This window comes from Somniosus microcephalus, chromosome 13, assembly GCF_052327205.1.
Source record: "Somniosus microcephalus isolate GS21.2 chromosome 13, FLI_Smic_1.0, whole genome shotgun sequence".
Taxonomy (NCBI): Eukaryota; Metazoa; Chordata; class Chondrichthyes; order Squaliformes; family Somniosidae; genus Somniosus; species Somniosus microcephalus.
This window is the reverse complement of record NC_140999.1, coordinates 15813701-15823236: the sequence shown is the minus strand read 5'-3', so window position 1 is coordinate 15823236 and position 9536 is coordinate 15813701.

Genomic DNA, 9536 nt, shown 5'->3' with positions numbered 1-9536 from the left:
GTCTGCTCTCTCAGGTGGACGTAAAAGATCCCAAGGCACTATTTCGAAGAAGAGCAGGGGAGTTCTCCCCGGTGTCCTGGCCAATATTTATCCCTCAACCAACATAACAAAAAAAAACAGATTATCTGGTTTCATCACAATGCTGTTTGTGGGAGCTTGCTGTGCGCAGATTGGCTGCCGCGTTTCCTACCTTACGACAGTGACTACACTTCAAATAGTACTTCATTGGCTGTAAAGCGCTTTGAGACGTCCAGTGGTCGTGAAAGGCGCTATATAAATGCAAGTCTTTCTTACTTTTTTTCTTTTACATAAAGCCGTATCTTCCACATCAAGTTGCTCAGCTCCACATGGTTTGAATGGCCCTTAGCATGTCTGCACAGCATGCATCGGGTCAGAGAGTATTTCAGCACAGAGGGAGGCCAGTTGGGCCATCGTGCCAGTGCTTGCCTTCTCAACCTCCTGCAGCCACGAGATTTTTTCACATGTAGTTCCTGTGGGGTGTATCTTCCAACACACTTAATTCCTCGATTGCCCTCAACTGGTTGTGGTGAGGCAAATCCTTTTGGCAGATGAGCCTGCGACACACGATAATCCTGGCCTGCTTGTATGAGTAGGAAAAGCAAAATACGAACATGCTCATATGCAGAAAGTAAAACTGTATTTCTTTAAATATTTTAGCTGCTATAACAATGAAAACCTTCCCGGTATCTCTCAATGCTTCACATGCCTGTGAATGGGTTAGCATCGCTGTTCAAATATTGCACAGAGAAATGGAACACAAGTGCATTAAGCCTTCATGTAACATCTGCAATATTAATTTCTACTCTACAGTATGGAAGGTGTTAATCAAAATTTTAGACTAGTACAATTTCACAGCCACGGGATGTAATTTACAGAGAACGGGTCCCAGCTAAGCGGGCTGCCATTTTATCACCGTGCTGCACCCATCCATACCCCAGACTGTACAATGCAACGTTCACAAACACAGACAGTGGTAAAATATCAGAAAGTGTCTACACAACGTAAAAGGAAAGTTACAAAAGAATCTTATGAAAAGAGAAACTCTCATCCAAACATTTATCCTGGAGAGCCACAGGGAGTGAGCCACAGGGATTGGGACACAGACTCCAAGGCCAGTAACCCAAACAATGGAAAAGATGGAAGGACGTGTGTCTTTGGGGTCTATTTGAAGCAGATATCCAAGCTGGATAGGTAAGTCCTCTTTAGCTTCAGACAAGCCTTTTTACAACTACATGCAGTATCTATCTAGAACTTACATTAAAAAAGTCTTATTATGTGGTCTACCCATTGCACTATTGTACAAAAAGTTTCTTGCTTACTTTCAGCCTTCACAATCCTACTCTCTACACAGTGTCAGCCATAGCTCGGTTGGCAGGATCTCAAGCTTGTGATAAGCTTTTGAAACAGGAGACTCTTTACAGCTCAGACAATTAGCGTCAATCATTCAAAATCAGCCTCCAGCGTTGATAAAAAAAAGTAGCTGGTGTAAGGTGTGGCTCAGCTGGTAGCATTCTTGCCTTTAAGTTGTGGGTTCAAGTCCCACTCCAGACACTTGAGCACAAAAATCTAGGCTGACACTCCAGGGGAGTGCTGCACTGTCAGAGGTGCCGTCTTTTGGATGAGATGTTAAAACGAGGCCCCGTCTGCTCTCTCAGGTGGACGTAAAAGATCCCATGGCACTATTTCGAAGAAGAGCAGGGGGAGTTATCCCTGGTGTCCTGGCCAATATTTATCCCTCAACCAACATAACAAAAAAAAAACAGATTATCTGGTCATTATCACATTGCTGTTTGTGGGATCTTGCTGTGTGCAAATTGGCTGCCATGTTTCCTACATTACAACAGTGACTACACTTCAAAAGTACTTAATTGGCTGTAAAGCGCTTTGGGGTGTCCTGAGGTCAGGAAAGGCGCTATATAAATGCAATGCTTTCCTTTCTTTTCATGCAGCCCAGACTAATTGGATGAAAGCTCTCTGCTACTTTCTGCAGTCACAAGATCTTGATGTGTGCAAATTGGCTGCTGAATTTGCCTACATAACAACAGAATGGCAAATAAATTGCTTAAAAAAATAATTTGCTACCTGCGCAAATCTGTATTTGAAGATCTTCAGCCTCTTCTGTTTCAGAAACTCCACACTTGCACCTTGAACAGCTGATCTGAGAGTTCCTGTGCCTCCCTGAACTGTGTCAAACTAGCCCGGGTGCAGCAACGGTCCAAATACAGGAAACTCGGAGCTGCTTCGCCACTGGCTCTCCCTTTGGCATATTCAAGTAAGACAAGTGGTAACCTGATGGGCGGAGCATGGGAGAGCTGCAGAACTGTGAGGAAGCTTGGGGGGAAGCCAGTTAAACACAAAGATTGAGCAGAAACAGCCTCCACCCAACTTTCCTCACAATAAAAGTTACCAATACCATTCCAGAGCGGCTAATGCATCGGAAACAGTGAGGCAATTCATTCTCCCTTCGACAGCACTTCTCAAACCCGTGACCTCCACCACCTAGAAGGACAAAGGCAGCAGATGCATGGGAACACCACCACTTCCAAGTTCCCCTCCAAGTTACACACCACCCCGACTTGGACATATATCACTGTTCCTTCATGGTTCCTGGGTCAAAATCCTGGAACTCCTTACCTAACAGCACTGTGATGGTACCTGCACCACATGGACTGCAGCGGTTCAAGAAGGCGGCTCATCCTCACCTTCTCAAGGGCAACTAGGGCTGGGCCATAACTGCTGGCCTTGCTAGCGGTGCCCAGATGAATATACAAAAAATCTGAGACATTTTAAATAAGTTGAAGGCAGCGTTGTAAGAACATACTACTTATTGGGAAAATTAGTCTCACTAGATCAATCATTTTAGTCTACCAGTTACCAAATTACCCTGCTTATTAATTGTATATAATATCTGAAAAACATTGACAAACCTTATAATGGTATATAGTTCGGGGTCATTATAGAAAAGGAAGTATACGATGCCAGTAAGGTTAAGGAAACAGTATCACCACTGACATTCAGTTTTTGTCTTTTAAAGTATAGGACAAGGTAACTGTCAGTACAGTGAATGAGTGATTAGGATCAAAGGATCCGCATTCAGTACACTGTCTGTTAACTTGTCCTTTTCTTCACCCGGTCAAGTGACAAGATGACTATTTTTATGAATAAGAACAAGCTGTGAATGTTAGCGGTGATACTGCTTCACAGAAAGAAATTGAATTCCTGGGGACGAAACGAATCCTTAACACTGTGGGGGAAAATTTCAGTATCACCCCGTTTGGGGCGCGATTATCGGCCGGGCGCAAAGATTAGCGCCTGGCGCTAATTATCACCTCCGACTGCAAACTTGGCTTTTGTCGCCCCTGGAGGTGATTGAAGCACTAAATCAGGCGTTGCACACCTGTCTTAAGGCGCAAAGGCTGAGGAGCGAGGCGCTACCTCAGAGCGCTGGCGAAGCTCATGTGATGTCAGTCAGCAATGGAACACAGACACACTGGCGCCGGCCAGTTCTTAAAGGGAAGGGTCGATCTTGCTCTCCATCCACATCCTGCAGCCTTGAATCTTGGCCTGGAGAGACCTGTACATCAAATCTGCTGGAAAGAACAATGGAGAGGCCCAGGGAAAGAGCTCAGAGTGCAGCCCCCACAGTCTTCTAAGTCAATACAAGGAAGGGCAAATCAAAATGAACCTGCAAAGTGCTGCTCAGTACCCAAAACTCCTTCACACAGCGTTGAATCTCTCCAGAAGTCTCTCTCTCTCTCTCAGAATGCGTGGTGCAAAAATGTCACCAACAAAAAAAGGCAGGAAGCGGTTGCCTTTAAATAGCGCTCCCCCAGTCCCTCCCTGACTACAAAACGTTCCCCTCTACCTGTCGTTGCTAGCGGCAGGCAGTAAGGCAGGGGGCACCACTCAATACCTGGTCCGGGGCGCTACCGGGGCGTTGCACACTCGACTGACGTCATGATCTGCCGGCGCAGGAGATCGTGGTGGTAGTGTTTAGCGCCACCGCAAAATGTCTAGTTAATTTCGTCAGTGGCGCAAACATCGCTGCTCACGGGCACTGGTTGCTTTGCACCCCATTAGCGCCCTCTGAAGGCGCTAACGGGAGGCGCAAACCAACTGAATTTTCCTCCCTATGACTCCTGAGTGTATGGCCATTTCTGAGTTAACAGTTTTAAATCTGAAAGCAGAGCTTGAATGTTGGCAATGGAAATGCCATTTCAGTGGATTGGCTGGCTTTCTCGATAAAGTAGAGAGCAAGGTGGCAATAAAGCTCTCAAGCCGTCACTCAAGGCTGTGCTTTACTGTGCAATGTATGTACAAATAAAAACTCGCAATTGCTCATTTTCTACAATTTTCTATCCCCACTTTGCTGTGGACTTCTCCATGGAAACCACCAAAGAATCTCTAACAAGAGGGGGATTTTGGGCCGAAGAATAAATCTTTCTGACAACCTGAGCCCGCATCTCCTTCCTGGCCATTAGATAGAAGCCCACCCCGAGATGTGAGGTCTGATCTTTATTACCGAGTACCGAGCTGGGAGCTGTGTGGATGAAGTGTGCTGCACTTGAGGAAGAAGATTAACACTGTGATTTCCTGCTGGCCCTCACAACTGTGGAGAGGGTGGACATCAGGCGCTGTTGAAGGCACTTTGTTGGACATGGTGAAGATCCGAAGATCCTCAGAGGAAGTCCCAGCACTGCCCGAGCTGTAATGATATCAGCAAATAGTGATGGTATTTGCCTGTTTGATTATGATGCCTTACCAGCATAGTTGCCTGATTGATTACTTATGCTTGACCAGCAGAGGGCATGTGACAGAGACAAGCAGTTGAGTTTTAGTTTCGCTTTTAGATGGATCACTAGCATGGTGTCTCCTGTAATGCTGTTAAAAAGAGTTGAACAGACTTTAGATTAAAAGACATTGGGCTAGATTTTCAGTATAGACAGTTTTGGGGCGCTAAGCTTAGCGCCCGCCCGAAGTTAGCGCCCGCCCCAAAGTAGCGCCCCGTTGCCGGAATTTCAGTGGCTTCGCCCTAAGAGGTTGGTGGAGCGCTAAAAGAGGCGTTCCACTAGTATCTTTAGGCGCTAAGCCGGCGGTGGAGAGCGCAACACCCGAGCTCGGGCGCAGCGCACGGCAGACACTCTGGTGCCAGTGAGCTCTTAAAGGGGAAGGGTGCATGTATTTTTTTCAAATGCAAAGTCTGGGAGGAGGAGGAGGAGGAGGAGGAGGAGGAGGAGGAGGAGGAGGAGGAGGAGGAAGAATAATAATGATTGGTGAGGAGGAGGAGGAGGAGGAGGAGGAGGAGGAGGAGGAAGAATAATAATGATTGGTGCCCGGAAACATAAATAGACCGTTCAGAACAACACACAGCTTACTTCCACACAACACATGCAGAGTGCCTTTTGTACGAGTGCCCTTTAATTTGCGCTCCCCAGGGTGTGTTGCGTTCCATTTTACAAACGCTCTGGACGCCAGGCGCACAATGGGGCGGTCCGACTGAAGTTTGGATTCGGGGCGGCCAAAGGGCGTTGCACGAGGATGTGACGTCATTTTCTGCGCGCGCATCCGGGCGGCCGCTAAACTTTGCGCCGGCGCTAACGGGCAACTTAATTTGGGGCGGGGCGCAAACTGCGCTGCGCCCAGGCGCTACACGCATAGCGCCCGAAAATCACTTCTCTTAAGGCGCTAACTGCTGGCGCAAGCAACTGAAAATCTAGCCCATTCTCTTTCATAAATGTCTCGTCATTGAACCCACATACAAATCAATACATGGTGTCAGAAGTGGTTGAAAGAGATGAAGAGGAAAAATCTGAAGTTAAATCAGCTCTCCACATATTAACAAGCCAAAAGAGAACATCGTTACTTACCATTGGAGAATAGCTAACGAAGTGAAAAAATGGAAGGATTACACCCACCGGCGAAGCTTCAGTTGACAGGTAATGTGGCTGAAAATTGGAGGAGATTCATACAACGTTTGGAGTTGTATTTAGCGGCAATCGAAGCTGACGAGAAAAGTGATAAAATGAAAGCGTCAGTGTTCTTACATGTCGTGGGTGATGAAACGCTGGAGGTGTATAATAACTTCACATTCGCTGCTGATGGAGACAAAATGAAGCTAGATAAAATAATGGAACAGTTTGAGGCCTACTGTATACCTAAACGTAACGTGATGTTTGAGAGGCACAGATTTTTCACATGTGTACAGAAAACGGGAGAGACTATTGATCAGTATGTGACTGAACTGAGAAACCGAAGCAAAACATGTGAATTTGGGGGACTGACAGACTCGCTGATAAAAGACAGACTGGTGTGTGGTATTCCAGATAATGGTCTAAGGGAAAGACTGCTAAGAGAGCAAGATCTAGACCTAGGAAAAGCCATAGCACTGTGTAGAGCTACAGAGACTGTGAAGTTGCAGGCAAAGGAGCTGTTCAGTGACAGTCGCTGCAACATGGATGCAGTGAGTAAGAATGGACACAAACCGTTTAACAAAAAGAGCGCCAATGTGAAAAAAGAGGCGTGGCCAGCGAACAACAATGAAAGGGGCAATCGAAAGTCATGTAGTCGATGCGGTACACAGCATCCACCAAAAAAGTGTCCAGCATATGGTAAAAAATGCAATAGTTGCAACAAAAACAACCATTATGCCCGTTGCTGTAAGAACCAAGCGCAACAAAGCAAGGTCCATACAGTAGATGAAAGCGAGATAGAGGAGTTCTATGTAGATGTTGTGTCTGAAAACAAAAAAGATGAAAAAAGAGACTGGATGTTGACACTAAAAGTGAATGACATACACATTCCATTTAAATTGGATACTGGAGCACAAGTTAATGTGATATCAGAGACTGATTTTAAGAAAATTAGACCCAGACCAAAAATACATGGAATAAAAGTGAAAGTGACAGGATACTCAGGTACTGATATACCAGTGAAAGGAAGATGCATTGTCAAAGTAACACACAAGGACAGAGAGCACACGCTAGCATTAATCGTGGTGCCAAAGGATGTGCAAGCCATACTAGGTTTAAAAGCCTGTGAGAGACTGAACCTGGTAAAGAGAGTCCTCGTTGTGGAAAGCGAAGGAGAGACAGTCTATGATGAACTCATGAAAGAGTACAACGACCTATTTAAGGGTCTAGGCTGCCTTCCAGGAGAACACACGATCAGAATAGATAAAAGTATGCCAACGGTCATACATCCATGCAGAAAAGTTCCGTTTGCTCTTCAAAAGCAACTGAAGGCAGAGTTGGACAGGATGGAAAGCCTGAACGTGATTCAGAAGATAGATGAGCCAACTGAGTGGGTGAGTTCCCTTGTCGTTGTGGACAAAAAGAATGGAAAGCTCAGAATTTGCCTGGATCCAAGAGATCTAAACAGAGCAATAAAGAGAGAGCACTTCAAGCTTCCTACACGTGAGGAAATCATGTCACAGTTTGCAAATGCAAAGTATTTCAGCAAGTTAGATGCATCATCAGGATTTTGGCAAATGAAGCTGGATGAGGCAAGTTCAAAACTGTGCACGTTCAACAGTCCATTTGGCAGATACAGATTCCTAAGGTTACCATTTGGCATTGCCTCAGCTCCTGAAGTGTATCACAAAACTATCCATATGATCTATGAGCATCTGGAGGGAGTTGATACATCAATGGATGACATCATAGTATGGGGAACCACGAGAACTGAGCATGACGAGAGACTGAAAAAAGTGCTGGAAGCAGCAAGGAAAACAAACCTGAAGCTGAATAGAGAGAAATGCCAGCTCGGGGTGACAGAACTGACATTCGTGGGAGATATCCTTAGCAGTGAGGGCATCAGACCAGATCCCAGAAAGGTATCCGCCATTGAGAATATGCCAAAGCCACAATGCAAAAAGGACGTGCAGAGGTTTAATGGAATGATCAACTACATGGGTAAATTCATATCCAACCTCTCAGAAAAGATGGCACCACTGAGACGACTAACTGAAAAGAGCATAGAATGGGAATGGAATCATGAGCATGAGAAGTCATGGAGCGATCTAAAGAAACTGCTCACAGAGGAACCAGTTCTGAGGTTTTATGACCCAGCGAGACCCATCAAGATATCATCAGATGCATCACAGAGTGGGCTCGGTGCCGTTCTTCTGCAAAAATATGACTACTGGCAACCTATTGCATATGCATCGTGCTCAATGACAGACGCGGAGACGCGATATGCTCAAATAGAAAAGGAGCTGCTCAGCATCACATACGCCTGTGAAAGATTTCACCAGTTTGTGGCAGGACAAGCAATCAGTGCAGAGACTGACCATAAGGCCTTGATTGCATTGTTCCAAAAGCCACTAAACAGCTGTCCGCTTAGAATACAAAGAATGACGATCAGGCTGCAACGCTATACACTGAATGTTGCGTACACACCGGGTAAGCTGATGTATACAGCAGACACGTTGTCCAGAGCTGTTGACCCAAGTGAGCCCGCAAACACCAAAATGGATGAAAAAGTGAACGCCTACGTGGACATGATCACAAGTGCACTGCCCATAGCAGATGCAAAAATGGAGCTCATAAAGACTGAGACAAACAAAGATGAAACAATGAGACGACTGAGGAAAAGCATCTTGGATGGATGGCCCAACATGAAGCAAGACTGCTCACCTGACATGGCAGAGTACTGGAACTGCAGGGCGGAACTATCAGTGGTCGAAGACATCACCTACAAAGGAAGTAAAATAGTTATCCCAAAGAGTCTGAGAAAAGAGATGCTAAAAAGGATCCATGGAGGACATCTGGGAATCGAAAAGTGTAAGAAAAGAGCACGAGAGGTGATGTACTGGCCACGAATCAACCAAGATGTGACAAATGAAGTGTCAAACTGCACAATATGCCTGAAATATCAAGCAAGCAATCTGATAGAACCACTAAAGCCACACCCAGCGCCAGACAGACCTTACCAGAAGGTAGGCGCTGACCTATTCGTATGTCAAGGGAAGGACTATCTTGTAGTCACAGACTATTACTCCCTGTATCCAAAGGTTTGTAGACTGTACACCACCACTGCAGATGCTGTGATAACATGTATGAAAGCCATATTCTCCAGGCATGACGTGGCAAGCGAGGTCTTCTCAGACAACGGACCCCAGTTTTACAATGCAAGTTTCCGACACTTTGCCAAAGAGTGGGACTTTGTCCACACAGCGTCAAGTCCTCACTTTCCACAGTCCAATGGACTAGTGGAAAAATCGGTCCAGACAGTGAAAAGACTGATGTACAAGGCAAAAGACAGTGGAACTGACTTCTACCAGAGCATGCTTGTATACCGCACAACGCCGCTCGAGTGTGGTATGTCACCAGCCCAACTTCTTATGGGACGTCGGCTAAGGTCAAACCTACCCATCCCGGAGAACCTCCTGAAAACAAAAGAGGGGGAGAAAGTGAGGAAGTTCAAAGAACAACAGAAAGAAAAGCAAAAGTACTACTATGACAGAGGAACACAAAACCTACCTGAACTCCACACTGGTGACCAAGTAAGGTTCAAAG